At 36.6% G+C, this 17,584-nt stretch overlaps 1 long non-coding RNA gene across 1 annotated transcript in view; it reads left to right on the forward strand.

Moving 5' to 3' along the window:
• The window catches only part of LOC145674010 (uncharacterized), a 32,309-nt gene that overhangs the window by 6,882 nt on the left and 7,843 nt on the right, over nucleotides 1-17,584 (forward strand). The window contains exon 2 of the long non-coding RNA XR_014128872.1: nucleotides 13,502-13,801. This is a non-coding gene — a long non-coding RNA (uncharacterized LOC145674010). The remainder of the gene's footprint in view (nucleotides 1-13,501; nucleotides 13,802-17,584) is intronic.

Raw genomic sequence — 17,584 nt, forward strand, 5'->3', positions numbered from 1 at the left:
AAATTGTTGGAAACAGGTGATATTCAATCTAAAATGATGGATTTTTCCAACTGCATTAGGCTTTGTGCTTCACGCTGGTAAAATATTCTATGCTAAGGGAAAAGGCAACTTTGCCAGTTCACTTAGTCTTAGTGTACTTCCAGTTTACTTAAACTTAGTTTCACTGTCGCCCTTACCATATACAATAGACAATACAACATTGTTAGGAAAAGCATTCGATGTATTCTAGGTACTCTCACATAACAATATGTACGTTCCTTGTATCATTTTTCCGTGCCCTTACTTCCCGTTCGAAGACCTGCTAACCTGGAAACTTTCTTTCTTTTAAGAAGTCTTGCTATACTTTATTGACAAAGTCAAATGCTATCCGTCGACCAGCTTCGCTAAAGAAGAAAGATATTATGCCTATAGATGAGGAAATCACACAACTCCATACTCAGTTGAAAAACTTGTAATATAATTCCGTTTTCCCCCTAATTATATCTGTCACACTGTCACGCAATGATGATACTATGTACGAAAAATATATTTTTATTATTTGTGAATTTGTTCGGTGCACAATTAAAATGTCATGTGGACAAAATGAAAATACATGTGTTAGATGTGAGTGGATCGGGTGGCTATAAGGGGAGTTGGGAGAAAAAAAAAAACAGCCAATTACACTCCGGTTTGTGTATTTAATTATTATGTATTAATATGTACTTGCATTAATATTCACTGCGTAAGCTACTGTACTTATCATTTCACTATTGTGAGTTTTGAACCTACAGTTGCAATCATGCTATACCTTCCTGTATCGAAGTCCTGGAAATTATTTTGGGAAAGAGAGTGGGGACCCTACTTCTTACATGCAAAGACCTGTATATGCCCGGATATATGTGTGACCGGACATTGTCTTGCTGGAATATGGCATCCGAAGTTACCTGGAAGGATAGGTATGACCTCGGCCTTTACAATTTCCTTTATGTAGAGTTCACTGGTGATGTAGGCCTCAATGAGTGGCAGCAAAAACGCATGTTGTATCTAGTGACTGCTACAACACGTCCACACTATTATACATGACGTTGGGCAATGTACACTGGCATATTACTCTCCACAATAGCGTTTAACGCATGTGCGACCATCAGTAGACAGGTTCAAGCGAAACTCGTCTAAAATTATGCCGTTCAGCATACCACCGACGTTCATGCACCCATTGTAGTCTGAGGCAGGATTCTGGGTCAAAGGAAGTCGATGCAAAGGCATGCGTGCTTCCATTCCAGTGTTCAGCAGACAATTGTACTCCGGTGTTGAGCTAACACTGTACAGTCCGTCACGGCCATGGAGATAAGATGGTGTGGTCATATTGCATGGTCTACTGTCCGATCGTCTCTTCTATCCATTGCTTCCATACACTTATTATTCCGTAGTCGAAAATGCGGCCCCGTTGAACGCAGTCCTCTATTTATATTGCGCCTTGTATCGTCGACGAGACATAGGATTATTTGCTCACACCTTATATATGTTTGTTGGCTTCACTATCTGAGTGTTGCGCAAACCGCTTTCTCGCGGTTAGAATTGCAAAAGAACACAGTTTTTGGAGGATGGAGAATTGTTCCCCATTAAAAAAAAAAAAAAAATTGTTTTAAAAGGAAACTTTGGCTTTTCGTGACTTTCTTATTCGGGTACCACTTTTGTTTTCCAGTAGTGGATTTCACAATTAAGAAAATGCGTTTAGAATATTCTGTACTTGTGAGTCCTATAGTGTAGGTTGGCTATCTTAATTGGTTTTCGAACTGGTGATGCAGTGGTTGCCAGCCAAGTCATGCAACCCACCATATCACGGATGTCATTTTAGTTAACTAATCATGTTATGAAGTGAGTGGACGTTATACTATACATCTTGATATATGTGTTTTACTGGTTTCTAAATGCAAACTGGCAGGCAAAGAAAAAGTATCATAAACCAAGCAACAAATAGAAAAGTATTTTTATTTTGGTATAAAATCTCTATTTTATCCTGAGCTTCAGATATTTTACTATCTAGGTAGAACCTCATATAAATTCAGTTTACAAAATTGAAGCCATAAACAACTGTTTTGTGTAGTTTTACTCTCAAATAAAGCTACATTATTCGCAGAATTCCTTCTTTCTTTGTTGTTATATCGTATCACAATGTTTGAAATAAGCAACTTATGGATAGCGTTTCAAACTTTCTTCCCTCGAATTTTAACGGCTTCATTAAATATTATATATATTTATAATGAAGCGTTAGTTTATTCATAAATTTTTAATGAACATTTTGTTCCACGAAATCTACTACATTTTCAGGACAGTTATACCTATAAGCATTAAACTTTTGATTAAAACATGTTTGACGTTGCACGTTAAATACGATAGCTCCAGAAACAATTCATTAAAATTAGAAAACCCACTACGTCCACAGATTTGCACTTTTTTTTTTTTATTTTTTTGTATCGAATGACCGATTTTCTTTGATTCTTGATTTTTTTTTCTCAAAATGCAGTGGTTAGGTATTTACGTATTTCATTCTCATTGTCCACTGACAATGAAATATTAAAACAAAAAAAGGCAAAAAAAAGTAATGAAAAACAATTTTTAAACAGTTTTTTTTTTCGAACTCTTGCATCTGTATTCGCGGTACTATTACGAGTACTGACAGAACCGAACAGCAGTGTAATAAGGCACCTTTTTCTGGGTATTTTATAAATCGGATATGTTCTTATATTGTTTTCAATAGCTTTAAAATAATAAATGGAAATAAACGCTTTGAACCACAAGTTGCAAATAATGAACCCAAGATTTCCACAATATGACGTAAATTAAGTTAGTTTTGGTTATGTTAGTTAGTTTTGGTTAGTTAGTTATGTTAGTTTTGGTTGGTTTTGTGTTATGTCTGAAAGAAAAGCTATTCAGTGTTATAGCTATTTGTTCCATTCTTATGTTGCCTTTAAATATTCTCCCCTTCTTTCAATTGCATACTCTTTAATTGTAATTGTACTATTCGAACTTTCTAGGAGTTCAAGATTATATCCATATCATGGATTTAGCGATAGGATACATTCTTCTGGAATCCAATTTGTATGATTTGAAGGTGTATAACCTTAGTACTAGGAAAGATTACAATGTTCTAGAAGTAATTGCTGCATTTAAAGAAGCGAAAGGGAAGAAAATACTATATCAAATAGAGAGTCGACAACCTGGCAGTATCTCAGTTGTATTTTAAAAAAAATTAGGTTGGAAAGCAGAAAAAAATACTCCTAGATATGTGTATTTTTGTTTTAGTCTCTCTCATTTCTCGTCTATCAATTAATTGATGTTCCATAACAACGAAACTTATTTGATGATTCCAATCAGTACAAGAGAATATTGAAATAATTAAGATTAAAATGAGAGCTTAAATACTGAAATCATTGGTGTTTTAGTTTTCAGTTTTTTGTATAAACTTCTGATTACTTATGTGTATATTTTGCTTTGTAAATTTCCGACACAAACTCGACAAAGAAAGCAAGCTTTTGATCTTTATTACTCGGGTTCAAAATTATCTATCCTTGTCAGTTGTCTTGCCTTGAGAGGTTTCCAGGTTACGCCTATGCATAGAGTTCGTACCGAAAAGACCCGCTTTGCTAACAACAGACGGCACTAGCGAGGAACATACCTACATTGCCTGTCAAAGTAATTTGTGCAGTGAATGGGTACAAGTGCGTTGTGTCTTTTGACGTAACGACCGTAGTGTGTGTAGTGAGTTTTCGTTTATGGACAAGCAGAGGGAAATGGCTTAGGAGCAGCACGGTTATACCACGAAAAAAAAAAATCTCACTAGACGACAACCGCATCACACAACTTTTGTATCCTTATATCCAGTGCTGTAGTCCTAAAATTTTCAGAGAGTACACGCTGATTTGTGATCATCTATCATTGTTATAAGAGACATTGAAGGTCTTTTTTCATGAACAAATGTAAATTGTATGTATTAATAATATAAAGAATACATGACTGTTTTATACCGTAAAAGCATTTCGTGCTATTTTCTTGATGACACTCCTTGCCTAAACCACAGCATTAATAACATAAATGGATGTAGGTATGAAGAAGGAACCTCCTCCGAGAAGGAACAGAAAAAAATCGAGCCGGATTTTTTCATGACTCGTATATTTAAACACCTGCTAAGAATATAAGAGGAAAATGGTGATATAGTCACTCTATCATTGGAGTTATGGCCCGATTAAATAAATATAAACGAAACTGTACACTTTGAAGTAGAAGGTACACTCTCATGACTATGATTAAGCAGAGGGTATGCGGCGTGTACCGCCGTGTACCCTCGACTACAGCCCTGCTTATATCACCGTTTGTGTGAAACGGGTACGTTTCACCCAGCCAAGAATGAGGAGGAGCGTACCCATCATGTGTAAGAGCGTATTCTACATGTGAACAATGACCCTAGTGTGAGTTGCAGTGAACTTGCCCATCGTTATAATGTCAGCAATTGGAGAGTGTTGATCTTACATGCGAACTCTTGTTACACCTATCACTTACAACAGGCGCAAGATCTATGTGCAGCGAATTTTCGTCCCAGGATGGACTTTTGTCGTCAGTTCCTACATTTGATCCTTAATACTGTAGGTTTTATCTCCTCCATTTTGTTTACAGATGAAGCCAAATTTGGAAGGAATGGTATCCACACGGAATGGCACAAGGGCACCACCAGCAACTGTTTAAACGTGTGGGCAGGGTGACCATATGTTCTTCCAGAACGGCTCAATATGGTACATTCAACATCGTATAGTTAACACTATGTTTAAGCAAGATATAATACACCGAAATAAGTGACATAAATCTTGTATTGAAGCAACGAGTTTGTGTGAATATTAGAAGATCTGTTTATATAAACTGGCTGGCTTCCATCACAAGCGCATGCCGCATTTTGGTATTTTCTTGGGTTCTACGAAAAAGAAAAAAAAAATCAGTGAATCTGTCATCCATTATCTTAATGCTATAGATAATGTTAGCAAAACTGTATGGAAAGAACGTGCCTTGAGATGAGCCGTTGAAGAAAAGATTAAAAATTTAACATAGAAATACTAACAGCGATGGGTTGGCACCTCTAGAAGTTTTGTGATGTGACTAGATTATGTTTTATTAACATATTATTGAAAGATGAGTGTTACTGATAAGATTTTAGTTTTTAAGTCATTTGTGTGCTTCAAAATTACTTTTTGTCGACAAGTTTCATGAACTCAGAGTTAATCTCAGACAATTTTGAAACTGTATGCGAGAATAAATAGTTCGAAATTGTGAACTGAATTAGAAGTATTGTAAAATCACGAATTTGTACCTCTAGTGCTACGCCCCTTCTAGAATTTTACTATTATAACAATATGTTGCGACCGTTCTCAAAGCGTGTGATATTAAAAAGAATTGTAACATATTTCAGTTAGGACTATGGAAATCGAACGCTTCTTCTCTACACTGAATAGAATAAAAATATTCTCTCGCAATTTCATGAGCAACGAGAAGCTAAGTGCTCTGAAGATATTGTCCATGGGGAAAACCATGGTAAACGCATTTCGAACTTTAGTACACCTTTGTTTAAACATGACCTCTATCATTACCCTGAAATATAGATACTTTGGATGTACCCTATCTCTTTTAAAGTCCACGAGCCACCACTGGTATGTTGTGATTAGTTAAAATATAAAAATCAAATACTCCTAACGGGGTACCACGTATCGTCACTAGGGTAAACACAATGATTATTTTGTGCAATCATTACAAGCAGATCGTCCATATATAATTCGGATAGTTTTCCTTATACATTAACAATGTCTTCCGTAATCTTTCATCTTTAAATCTTCTAAATAATCTTAATCACAATCCTTATTTCCCAAATACGAATTCGTAAACAAGTGAAGTAAACGCTATTCTTCTTCTTGAATCAACACATTTCATAGCATTTCCCCAAGGGTCACTATATGCCCATTTCCAATACTCCTACATGGTCTTAAACGCTTATGCAGTATGTTTCAAAACAACACCGACAACGTTTTGGAGATGATTCCTGACACCAAAATAAGACAAAAAGTATAGACCAACTTGGATGCACAAATGCTTCCTTTCGGAATTATAGGCTGCCGAAAACATGAAAAAATGAACTTTAAAGGTCTATAGCTCCAAAACTACGGGACCTACCATAATCAGTTCAAGACTTCACTTAGGAATTAATATGTGCCCTATCCAAATATCCAAGTTTCAGAATCCTGTGGTACTTTTGCAATATTTTTTTAAAGAGGTAGTTGGAGAGTATTTCAAATTATGTACCCGTAACTAAACTCCCTCTATAAAAATTGCTTCGTGAGTACCTTAGGATTCTGAAACATGTATTTTTGGATAGGGCACATACTAGTTCCTAAGTGGTCTTGAACCGACTACGATAGGCACCATAGTTTTGGAGCTATGGACCTTTAAAGTTTATTTTTTCAAGTTTTCGGCAGCCTATAACTCCGAAAGGAAGCATTTGTGCACCCAAGTTGGTCTATAATTTTTGTCTTATCTTGGTGTCAGGAATCACCTCCCAAACGTTGTCGGTGTTGTTTTGAAACACCCTGTATAATTACATGGGTATTTCTTTAGGCGTAGGGGGCTGCGGTGGCTCAGTGGTAGAGCGTTCACCTCTGGTGCTTGGGGTCCCGGGTTCGATCCCAGCCCCCGCCAAGTGAACTTTGTGGTGGACAAACACCGTGTGCGTGGGTTTTCTCGGGGTTCTCCCATTTCCTCCCACTTTCTTCATTCCACCATTTCATTCATTACTAATCATCACCGTCTCCTTTAGCCTAACCGGCATAACCGTGGGACGTAAAACTGAAAGATTTCATTTTTTCTTTAGGCGTAGTACTACTTTTGTATTTGTTAATATAAATATTCTGTCCAAAGTTGTGTTAACTGTTAGAAATCCGATAGTCATCTATCTACGAGGTGCACGGCAAAAAGAAAAAAACGGTCCGATAGTTTTTTACGCGGGGATGGTAGCACTGATGAAATTGAACATTCCCTAGTATCTTGTGCTTGCAACGAATATAGAATCGTCCGAGTGGAGTTGCGTACGTGTGAGCAGCAGTAAGGTGAAATGGCTGCCGTAATACAAAATCCCGCAAATTGTGAAGTGAGATCTGTCATACGATTTCGAACGCGAAAGCACACAATGCAGTTGACATCCATTGGGAATTGTATGCCATTTGAGGACTGACAGTAAAGAGTTTCGGGAATGGCTTTCAATTATCCATATTACGATGAGCCTAGCGAAAGGCCTACTCTTTAGATGGAGGATCTGGTGGAACGCATTAACAAGAAAATGCAATTCAATCGCCGGTTCCCAATAACTGAAGTCGCTAAAGAGTTTCCAGAAGTGTCTGCGAAAACAGTCTATCGAATTGTGACTGATAAGCTGGTTATCACAAACTATGTGCCAAAAAATACTAACGCTCACAAAGAGCAAAGAATTACAGCTTCACATGATTTTTTTGGCGGGCTGGAGAGAGGATAATCTCTTTTCTCACATAATGACGGAGTATGAAACTGGATATCGTACGCCACTGGAGAGTCAAAGCAGCAGTCAATGCAATGGCGGCACTCTGGTGGAGAAATTGCAACGGACACCATCAGTTTACAAAATCATGGTATCCGTATTTTGGGACCAAAAGATGTTATCCTTGTGGAATCCTTAAAACCAGGACGAATAATTACAGTAGGTTTGTATTGCCAAACACTGAACAATCTGTTACGTGCGCTCCAAAATAGGCAGAGAGGAATTCTACACTTTGCAACTACTCTGATCCATCGTTAACACCCTCCTCCACACAGCTGGTCTTACTGTTGAGACAATTCAGAGATTTCGACGGGAACTATTTAACCATTCCTCTTACAACCCCGACCTTGCTTGCCCCCAGCGATTTCTTCCTTTCTCTTCAACTGAAAAAGTGGCTTAGTGGCTTGCATCGAAGTGTTTCAACGAAAGTGAAGTGTGTAACGGACCGTTTCAGCGTTGTTCATTTTATTTCAATGTTGACGGTTGAATGTTTGGTTTATGTTTATTCAATATGCTGACGTTATGTCTATCTGCGCTGTTGGGTTTAGGTTTTCTACTGCTTTGTTCATTTTATTTCAATGTTAATGTCAATATGCCGACGTTATGTATATCTACACTGTTGGGTTTAAGTTTACTATTTGTTAAGTACCTCATGTTTATATTGTAAAATTATTTTCTGACATAAATAATCTTTGAAATTTTTTTGTAATTAAGTTTAAAGAAGAAGAAAGTAAGTGAAGATATACAGTGTATTGTCTTAAAACAAGACTATTAAATAATTTTGAAAAATAATTTTGTGCAATTTTAAATCACAAAATAATCTAAAGATATAAAACTACAATTATTTATTCTTCTGTTTTTTATATTTTGTGAAAGGGATTTTTTGCCAGAAAGTTTAAAGTAAAAAAAATGATGCATCTGTAAACGAACGTTCTCCGGAATCTACAGGTAACATTAGTTGTAAGAAAATACATCGGAACACATTCTTATGAGGGCACACCGTCTTGTTTCCGAATCTGTAACTTAGAATTAGTACCACAAAATGGCGACCGTGACAGGATACTTTTCAGGTTGATTTGGCGACAACTTTGTGATTAAGAAACTAAGACGGGAGTTCTATTGTCGTCGAAGTGTTTAAGTTCTAACTAACTGAATACTACACTAGTGTTTACTTAGGATTCCGGGGTATTTTATGAAAACAGAAATGGCATTGAGAAGTGATAAACTTTCTAGTGCTAATAGGCAGAATAGTGAGTACGCGTGTTGCGCGTCGAGTTCTAGTTTATCAAGTGAAGAAACTGTAAATTCTATAATGTGTAGTCGCTGTGAGTCTTGGTATCATTTCGACTGCATGAATATACCTAACGAGGATTTTGATACTTTAAGTCAGAGTGAAGTGGAATGGCTATGTCCACAGTGCAGAAATGAAAATAGTGCACTCGAAAATGTGCCCATCCTGCGTTTGTCTGGGAGTAACGCGTCAAGCAATTTGAATAGCCCTATTAACGTCAATACATCTCGATCAGAAACAAACATGATTGGTGCTAATGAAAACGTAGTTGGGATAGTGATAGTAATAATAGTGATAGTACGTCATCAGGGGAAACACAGGAAAGCACATTAAAAATAATATTGTCGAAATTATGTAGAATGGAAAACATGTTTATGGACATGAAACATGAGCAAGCAGCTATTAGATCGGAGATGAAAGAAGAGTTTAGAACAATCCGGGAAGAGTGGCACAAAGATTTAAAAACGGAAACTACTCGAATGGAAGAAAAGATTGAGGCTGTTAGTTCGGTAGTTAGACTGCAAGAAGTAGAAATAACACAGCTAAAGGAAAATGCTGTTGAAGACAGAAAACAGTACTCTGAAATACGGAGAGATTTACAAGCATTACAAGATGAAAATACAATTACGAAAGGTAATTTACGTAAATTCGCGATAGATGGCGAAAAGAAATATACCGATCTTAATATGAAATATACCGAATTAAAAATTGAAATGGTTAAATTGCGTGAGGGAACTGTCGGTCGAAGTTGTGAAATAACACGATCACTGCCATTTAACATAGGCGAAATTCACATTCCTACGTTGACTACAAATTTTACCACCACAACTTCAACAGTGACTACTGTTAGTAGTATATCACCTTGTATTTCGACATTACCTGTTAATAACTACGATAGTAATGACGTTGATCGTATTAACCCTAATATAAACAGAATTAGTGTCTTACCGAAGGAACTACAGATTAAAGGAAACACGTTAAAACCAAAAGATATACAGAGTTTTCCTCGTTTTGGAGGTCAATTGACCCCTGGTACTGCCAGAAAATTTTGATGAGTTCGAAAGGTATTCTAAAATTTTTAATTTATCCAATAAAGACAAGGTTGTTTTAGTACCTCAGTGTTTAATGCTTGCCGCTAGTGGTTGGTTTCGTAGTATCTCCAAAGACATCTTGACATACGAGGATTTTGTAAAACACTTCAAGGCTCAATACATGTCACCGGTGCTGGACCGTGAGCAAAAGCGTCAATTGCTTTTCACCAGGTATGACAGGTCAAAGTATCCGTCAGTAATGGAGTTTGCGTGGCATTTGGTAGAGAGATATAACAGCGTGGCAGAAGAATACAGCGAGAAAGAACTGGTTGATCTGCTTTTAACGTGTCTACCACGAGAGGAATCCCGTTTGCTGAGAGTTGTTCCAGTTACTTCTGTAGAGGATTTACTATTGAGACTTGCAAGTATTAGTTCTGGTGAAAACAATCCTGCTAGAAACCAATCTAATAATAACGGGAAACCTTATGTACGGCTTGCGCGGGTGAATCAGCAGACTGACCAAAATGAAAACGCAATCCAAACATTTAATACTTCTAGTTGGAATATACGAAATAATCCCCAGTCTTATGGTAGAAATAATGATAAAGTCCCGGGTGGATCAGGGATATGGTATGGAAGGAGAAGACCTTTTATACGAAATCGACGAAACCAAAGAACTGCTGAGACACAAACAGATACTGCCACCTTAGTAATTACTCGAGAAGTTAACTTGGCTTTTTCACCTAATGAAACTATAATGGGAAACGAGTCTCGCAACTCAATCTAGAAGGGGGAGAGGGTTGCGATGATACCGGACTTTGCCCTTCTTTGGAAACAGAACCTAAATCACTAAATTTTGTATTCCAGGAAGAAAATGAGATTATTTCAGCAGACAAAATTTTGAACATCAAAAGCAAGACACTTATTGTAAGAAATTAATTGATTTACTAGAAAACAACCAAAATATTAACAATATTACTGTAGTTGAAGACTTGGTTTTTGTAAAAGACGGCAAAACGTCTCGTTGGTTATTGGTGATACCGAAATTCTTGGCTAAAGAGGTTGTAACCAAAATTCATGAACGCGGTCATTTTGGTGTAAAAAAATGTTTTGCTTTTACTAGGTCAATTTTCTTCTGGCGAGGACAGAAAAGAGATATTACCTCTTGTATAAATGACTGTTTAAAGTGTGCTCATACCAAATTTAGAAACCGAACGATAATGAGCGAAAATTACCATATCGATGCAGAGAAACCCCATGAAAAACTTTGTATAGATTTAGTGGGTAAACTTCCTGATAGTTATGGTTATTATTATATACTTTCAATCATTGACGTATATACTCGATTTATAAGTTTCTATCCGTTAAGAAAAGGTAATACTAGAGAAATAATTCAAGTATTAGAGAGAGCTTACTTTCATAATTTTCCGTATCCACGCGATATCATTACAGACAAAGGGAGTCAATTTACTTCGAAAACATTTAGAGAATTCTGCAAAACGCATAATATTCAGCCTTATACAACTTCTGCCTATTCTCCACATGCGAATGGATTAGTAGAGCGGAGACATCATGAATTAAATCGTCTTTTACGCCTGAAATACGAGAATAATCACACTAAGTGGAGTAAATCAATTAACGAAGTTCAGGATCTTTTGAATAATTCTCTGTGTTCAGCGATTAATCGGAGTCCATCCGAGTTATTTCTCTCATATTCGGCAACCGATTCCTTTAAAAGAAATTTTCCTTGGCCTCAGGAGTTATCAAAAATGGAGCCCCAAAATAAACAGTTGTTAATTGAGATTAATTCTAGAAAAGAACATCCACCCCTGGATCCGCGTCAAACTCAGTTACATGAAAACGATCTGGTGATGATAAAAACACATACTCCATCAGTTGCTAATATACATCGCAGGCATAAATATGCCAATACATATGTTGGACCTTATCTTATAGTCAGGATATTGAAAAATTGTGCAGTTTTAAGAACTCTAACAGGAGAAAACCTCGGAACCCACAAGTTTAAGAATTTAAAGTTGTATCACTGTTCAGATGAGAAACGGAAAGAATTAATGCAAAAGTATAATATTGCGAGATCCTGTGATAGTAATTCTGATAAGCTGGACGATACCGAAACTAACTTAAAATATAGTTTCTTTCGTTATAGACGAGTTGGATAACGAATCTCTTATTACTAAAGATGAATATTGTTATCCTTCCCCTTCTATTTCCTGCAGTTTAGGAACACTAAACCTTACTGCTATTATTGATTCTGGAGCTGAGTTAAATTTAATCAGTGATCGAATTTGGAAACAGATTCAACAAAAATTCCCATCTGCGAAACTAAAGCCATATGGACAAATTACATTGAAAGCATTTGCCGGAAAAGAAAACTTTCCAGTTAAGGGCAGAGAATTACTAACTTTTAATATTAATAACCATTTATTTGAAGTCCCTGTATTTGTAGTGAAGTCGATGCGTCCAGACATTATTTGGGAGTCCATTTCTACAGAAATTTCATGCCGTGTTAAATATAGAGAAGCAATATTTAAGTCTGACTGATAGCAAAGGAAATTCGATTATTCTGACTTTAAATAAACCAGCTTGTGTCTGCCTCTCTGTGGTAACTCACACTGATAATATGGATAAGTTAGAAAGAAGTGAAATCTCTGACAATTTAGATAAAGAAGTTCCACCAGAACCTAGTATCTCTGAAGATGAATTACGAACTTTTATTTATGACAGAACTGATATAGATGAGGAAACTAAACAGAGATTATTTACATTACTTGTGAGATATAATTACTTGTGTTTCAATTAGAACTGTCAGCTATTCTGTATCTTTGTGAACATTTTCAAAGTTATCTTTTAGGACGAAGGACTATTGTCCATTGTGATAACGCTGCGGCAACCCATGCATTTACGTTGAAGCACCTAGAACCTAGGACTACCAGACTGATTTTAAAGTTACAAAGATTCGATTTGGTGTTCGAACGCATTGCTGGAAAAGATAACGTCATAGCAGATGTTTTGAGCCGTTACCCTCCAGAATGTAAAAATGAACTACCAGAGCAGTATTATATAAATCTGTGTATGTAAAAAATTGTATTTTCTTATTGTTCACTACAATTTTTTTTTCTGAAGCCCGTCGCAACCTGTGACGGACCGTTTCAGCGTTGTTCATTTTATTTCAATGTTGACGGTAGAATGTTTGGTTTATGTTTATTCAATATGCTGACGTTATGTCTATCTGCGCTGTTGGGTTTAGGTTTTCTACTGCTTTGTTCATTTTATTTCAATGTTAATGTCAATATGCCGACGTTATGTATATCTACACTGTTGGGTTTAAGTTTACTATTTGTTAAGTACCTCATGTTTATATTGTAAAATTATTTTCTGACATAAATAATCTCAAAATTTTTTGTAATTAAGTTTAAAGAAGAAGAAAGTAAGTGAAGATATATAGTGTATTGTCTTAAAACAAGACTATTAAATAATTTTGAAAAATAATTTTGTGCAATTTTAAATCACAAAATAATCTAAAGATATAAAACTACAATTATTTATTCTTCTGCTTTTTATATTTTGTGAAAGGGATTTATTGCCAGAAAGTTTAAAGTAAAAAAAAATGATGCATCTGTAAACGAACGTTCTCCGGAATCTACAGGTAACATTAGTTGTAAGAAAATACATCGGAACACATTCTTATGAGGGCACACCGTCTTGTTTCCGAATCTGTAACTTAGAAGGAGTACCACAAGTGCTTAAGACATCAGTTCTGGACTAGCTGCACTCTCAGGCAAAACATTTTCACTCAAAATGTATACGGAAGATTGTGCCACGCTACCAGAAATGTTTGGAGGTGAATGACATGTACGTCAAAAAATAGTTAAGGTACGTATATATATATATATATATATATATATATATATATATATATTGACATGCGCCTCGTAAATTATTCCAAAACAAAATCAGTGCAAATAGTCGAAGATAAAACTTTTTATTAAGTTAAATTCAATATATATTTTTTGTAATATATAGTATGAAATCAACTTGAGTAATCTCGAAGATGTTAAAAAACTAGTGGTATCATATGCAAATATAATTTATAGCATAATCGCCTCTACAGGGTTTTCTAATGATGGCCCATATAATTTTACACTACAGCTGGTTGTAATGACTAAAAGACTGAATGGAATACCTATTATTTGGTCTAGGAATTAATTCGTGCGGTTGGTACGCACACATTGAAGCTGTAGTACAAACACAAAATACATAAATACCTTAAGAAAAATATTGTCCATCGCTAGCCACCACTTTCGCCCATCTGTCAGGCAATGTACGGATTCCGTGGCGAAAGAAGTCCTCATCCTTAGAAGCGATCCAGTCAGAGACCCATGTTTCGATATCTTCTGAAGAAGTAAACCGCTGTCCAATCAAATCGTTGTTCATGCAATCGAACAAGTAGTAGTCCGAAGGAGCAACGTCTGGTGAATACGGCGGGTGGGGTAAAACTTCCCATCCGACATTTTCTAAATAGGTTTTGACCGGTTTTGCGACATGTGGGCGAGCGTTATCATGTTGAACAATAAGTTTATCATGTCTGTTCTCCCATTCTGGTCGTGTTATGGCCAGAGCTTGCTTCAAACGCATTAATTGTCGTCGATAACGTTCTCCATTCATAGTTTCACCCGGTTGCAGCAGCTCATAGTACACCACACCTTTCATATCCCACCATATGTACAGCATAACCTTTGCACAGTGAATATCTCGTTTTGGTTGTGATGGACCTGGTTCACCTGGTTTCACCCAGGCCTTTTTTCGTTTAGGGTTCTCGTAATGGATCCATTTCTCATCACCCGTAATAATTCGATGCAGAAACCCCTTTCTGCTCTGTCGTTGAAGCAGCAATTCGCAAATGTTTTTTCGTCTTTCAACGTCTCTGTCTTTCATGTGGAACCCAATGTGACATCTTTTGAATCATTCCCATGGCTTTCAAGCGTTTGGAGACTGTTGTTTGATCAACGCCTAATGCTGCTGCAAGTTGTTTTTGCGTTTGACACGAATCCTGCTCGAGCAATGCTGTCAATTCTTCGTCTTGAAATTTTTTTGGCTGTCCAGCTCGCTCTTGGTCTGCCAAGCCGAAATCACCACTTCTAAACCGTGCAAACCACTTCTGACACGTTCGCTCAGCTAGAGCATGGTCACCATACACTTCCACCAAAATACGATGACTTTCAGTCGCACTTTTCTGCATGTTAAAGTAATGCAGCAGGACACCCCGCAAAAACACTTTATCAGGCACAAATTGCGCCATGTTCACTTAACTACAAACTGGTGTTGTTGACGCTTTAATCCACTGCCCTATACTACGAACGATACGCGATGACAGGGGTTTGCAACACATGTATGGATACACGGAACTGTGGGTCGCTCCGTTCGTTGCGCCATCTCTTGTCCACCCGCACGAATTAATTCCTAGACCGAGGTTATGGCAACATTGTACTTCGTTTGGACTCTATAGTGAATGTATGTGAGAAACTGAAGATATGTCAAGTGGGTTAAAATACTCACCTGCAAAAAATAAAGTGTAATTGGTGAATTTTTAGTGATGTTGGGTCATTTCCACTACTAAACTCAATTCAAAAAAAGAGGGAACGCATACACAGGATAGCTCTCCAAAAATACAGTTAGCTATGAAAATCCGTTGTCTCTCTAAAAACCGAAGACTTACACTTAAGTTCAAGCTTTAAGCATGTGGCGATTCTGCTGCTGCATATTTTTTAAGCCTCTACGGTCCTTGATAACGGATACTCGATAAGGTATCCGAAATATTCGACATTTCCTTAGGAATATAAAGAAAAAAATTGTACTAGTTTTATTTACAGCTGATTAGTTGAAGATAGTTTAGATAGCTAACCTTTCAAATATGAATAGTTTCGTTAAAATATAAAATGCAACGAGAGGTAGAAAAGCAACGCACATTATTTCCTCCAGCCAAAAGCCAAACCAACATCTCCCCAGATTTCATTGAGCCGAATCGTTTCAGGGGACGAAAGAGACTAAATTCTGTAGGAGCCAGGTACGAATTGTATGTTGAACACCTTCCAGTTAACTCGAACAATTTTGACACGAATATGTTAAGCAAAATGGGATTAACGTGATCTTGAAGCAGTGTCATTTACTGAATGTGTATATGGGGCGTTTTCACGAAAGACATACTGTAACTTTGTGAATGAGTTAGCATACGTGATTGCAGTCACTGCGATTCGAAATTCTATTAAGAGAACGCTGTGCAAGTTCCAGAACACTTGTTAGTACGCCTTTTGAGCAAAATGGGTAACACTGAATTCCACGGAAGGTGATAGGTTTACAACAGTACGTTGTATATTTTTTACTTGTAAATCATTATATTCTTGTAATCTTGGGCCGTAAGGTATTTTAAATATGTACTAGGCTGATTCTACTATTAGAAGAAGAAAAAGAGAAAGAAATAAGTTAGTTATAATGTGAATAAAAAAAAAATATTCAAATGTTTTTAAATAATATGATTTTGGATGTCGTTGTCAGGACAACCGAAAATAAATAGATTCAATCAGTAAAAAACAAGGTAGACATCTTGAAGAAAAAGTGCGTAAAATTAAAATGTACATTTCTCGTTTATGATTATTAAACAAAGTGTGAAAACAGATAAATAAAGATGTTTTAATGGTTCAATATTAAGGATAAAGAACCAGTGATATCGTTATAAATTGGTGCCGAAACACCGAGAGTGGGTTGAATCGTTTAGAAGTACAGTAAAAGCGATGAACATTGAGCCTGATATTAATCGTACTATTTTGAGAAGTGGCAAGATTATATATAGAAATATCATGAGTGCTACAGATAGTGGAACGATGGACAATATTCCTATTGTAATGAATTCTCCAGACATGTTAGAAGTCTTAAGAGAAATATCCTGACAAATTAGGGATCAAGCTCAACAAATTAAGGATCAAGCTCGGGATCAAGATCGACGAAGTGAGGAGATATCACGACAAATTAAGGGCCAAGGTCAGGACCAAACTCGACGTAGTGATAAACAGTTTGAAAAAATGAATCAACAAATTGAAAAACTGGACCAAAAGGTGAATCAACAAGCTCAACATTTTGACGAAAGATTAGAGCAATTGCAGCAACGTAATGATGGCATACAACAGCAATTACATCAGATGAATCAGCAAATTGTAGCCAAATTTGAACGCTATGATGAAGAAATGGAAAAGATAGTACAGAGATGCACCGAGGTTCAAGACTCTGTAGATATTATAGAAACTGTGGTAAATGAACACGCCAATCAAATTAAGCAGTTGCAGGATGAAGTGAATTTCATCAAAGAGAAGTGTATACATGAAGGTGCAGTGCATAATGGTGGGCACACGGATACTGTACACCCTACTTCCATCGATTTGGAATCTACACGTCGTCGTCATTCCAGAACAACTCTTGAATGTAATGAATCTTCAAGCTGTACTGAAGATAGTACCGAAGGAGAAAGGAGAACGAGGCAATCATCCAGGCAGAAACGTAACCACAGGTATTTGAAGGTTAATACAGGTAAACCTTTGCGATTCAGTGAAGTAAAATCACTTACTAAATTTAGTGGTGTACCAGAAGATATACCTGCGAGGGGGT

Source organism: Thermobia domestica, chromosome 2 (assembly GCF_964235325.1).
Source record: "Thermobia domestica chromosome 2, izTheDome1.hap1.1, whole genome shotgun sequence".
NCBI lineage: Eukaryota > Metazoa > Arthropoda > Insecta > Zygentoma > Lepismatidae > Thermobia > Thermobia domestica.